Source organism: Ambystoma mexicanum, chromosome 4q, assembly GCF_040938575.1.
Source record: "Ambystoma mexicanum isolate Mex_15411 chromosome 4q, UKY_AmexF1_1, whole genome shotgun sequence".
Classification (NCBI taxonomy): domain Eukaryota; kingdom Metazoa; phylum Chordata; class Amphibia; order Caudata; family Ambystomatidae; genus Ambystoma; species Ambystoma mexicanum.
Window position 1 is genome coordinate 564,797,903 of NC_090928.1, and position 2,610 is coordinate 564,800,512.

Below are 2,610 nucleotides of genomic sequence, written 5' to 3' on the forward strand. Positions count from 1 at the left end.
GTGGGTCTCCACAAGAGGACAACAAACTCACTGAACATGAGTCTGTTGCTGGGACCTTCGTCACAGAGGAACAGATCCGAGGTGTGAGAGAACTACCCGATTATGACACATTGTCCGGTGAGTGCCCATGCGTGTGTGTGTAATGCATGTGTATGTTGTTTGGATGACGGGTTCTGATTGAGTGCCAGGTGAGGGTGTGTGTGACCTAGTAGTATGGGTCACCCATGTGCTTCATCCAAAACATTCTGCGGCCTTGAATTTGGGTGTGACACTATCCCTTCTGCCCACAGTAGTAATTTAGCGCAACATTACGGCAGTTGCCCTTGAGGTGGCATCATGCAACTACATTGTTTGTATTTTTCAGTGTTCTTTCAGGCTGATTGTTTCAATTCTCCCACTTTTGCAACACATTCCTCAGCCCTATTGTGACATATGTGACATGCTTCTGTCAGTGAAGAGCCCCACATAGGCCCACATGTGTCACCTTGGTAGTTGAAAGATTTGACCATTCAGGCTGAATTAGTATTGTCCTGATCACATGATGTTTTTGGGCCTGTTTGAATGTGGAACATGCTAGTTGTTTCCTGTCATGTTGAAGTGCATAACCATTGATGTGTACATGGCCCTGCAATCACTGTGTTTTTGTACACCGGATGTGTTGCAGTGTGTGGCACATGGCGTATCTTTTCACACTATGTGGCATTTTTCAACTCTTCATGTTCATCTCACATGGATGGGTGACAGTACTCATTCAATGACATATGGATGTACTTGTGGAATGTACCATGGCTATGGTACATGCCATCTGTGTGATGGCATGTGTCATTTATGTGTATAGGACATGCCACTCACAGGCCAATGTGTGATGGCAGTGCTACCCAGCATGCAGCAAATGTGTTGCTCTTCCATCTTGGTGTCATCAGTGACAGACTTTTGCCTCCCCTTCCAACTCTGTGACAGTGCATGCATGGGAGGGTTATAGTCATGTGGGACATGTGTAAATCATGTACTGGTTCTGTAGCTTGTCAGGCCTATTTCTGTGCTATGGTGCTAATGCCTGTTTCCATTTTTTGTCTTTCATGTTTTTGCAGGGGAAGACGCACTTGATGCTGGTGAGGTTGAGGAGATGGTGCAGACCCAGGAGGAACCTGAGGCACAAACGGCCACCAGTGGGGGATGTGGTGTGGTGGTGGGTGAGAACCCACTCTTGCTGCTGACGATACTGTCAAGGGGTGTCTCTGGGTGCACCTCTCCAGACCTCTATTCAGGTGTTGATTCGGATGATGAGACCTATGTGGCGTCACAGGTAAGTGTTTCTGGAAGGGGTTCTGTTCTGTCCAACCCACCTGCACCAGGGGTAGAACCCTCTATGGGGATGTCAGTGTTGGTTAGTCAGCCTTTGGCAGTTACGGGTGCAGGGTCACACTCCACAACATCTGATCCTGTTCCTGGGCCAGCAGATCAGAGGGGGAATGCAGTCCTGCAGCCTCAGGCAGTGCCAGCACAGCAAGGCGCAGATCGCCTTGCCCCAAACAGGTGTGGTGCCCGCCGACGCGGTGGCCGTACGCCACCAGTTAATACTGCATGGGAACAATCCATTTACGGTATGGCAACCCAACAGGCAGCATCAGTTGAGATGATGGCTTAAGCAATGGAGAGGGTGGCCACTTCCATTGTCCCCCCTGAAAGGCAGATGGAGCTACTACAGCAGGCAACAGACTCCATTTGCCAATCACACAGGGAGGACATGTTGGCGTCCAACAGGGACAGACGGGCGGCACTGGAGACTCTACACCAATCGATATCAATAGAGTCCCAGGGCCACAAGGAAGCCCTGAGGGTAGAACTCCATCACCTCAGGGAGACTCTTGTTGACCTTGAGACTTCCACTAACTTGAGGACAGAACAGCAGCTGGAGCGGCTCACACGTTCGCTCCCAGCTGAGATGCAGGCAACTCGGGAGGAGATCCGGGCATCACGTCAGGTGCTGCATGGGGATCTCCGCACTATAATCCTCCAGAACGAGACCTTCCACACCCGAATGCTTGCTGCCATGGAGGACCATACCAGGGCTTTGCGTGGGCTGCCTCCCATAGCACCACCACCTCCTGTGGCAGCAGCAGAGGGTGTTCAGAGCGACAGCAGCAGTTCTCCCACATTGGCATAGCCGTGCAGGCCATGAGTCCATGGAGGTGTTTTTTTTTCCCAACATCCACACAGGCGTCTGTTGGTGCGCACCCTGTCCTCGGACCTCCTTGGTTGCCTGCCCCCTCCCCCAACCCCCACATGGCCATTTTTGATTTTTGATTTTTGCTTTTTTGATTGCTGATTTTTGATTATTTTTTAACAGTGTGTTGCCTTGTGTGGCTCCCGTGGGCATCCACTGTATTCCGGCTGGGCACATGCAGGCTTGTCCTGAGTTTGGGTTCGATGCTTGGGTTCGTGAGACACACACCCCTCCTGCTTCCCGTTTCCATGGGCTTGCAAAGGGTGTGACCAAGTGACAGTGATGTACACAGTGATGTTGGGCTCCCATGAGCTGTTTAGGCAGTCTGTAGTCAATACTGTGTAGACATTCCTTGTGTATATTGTTGTTGTATTGTACACTGC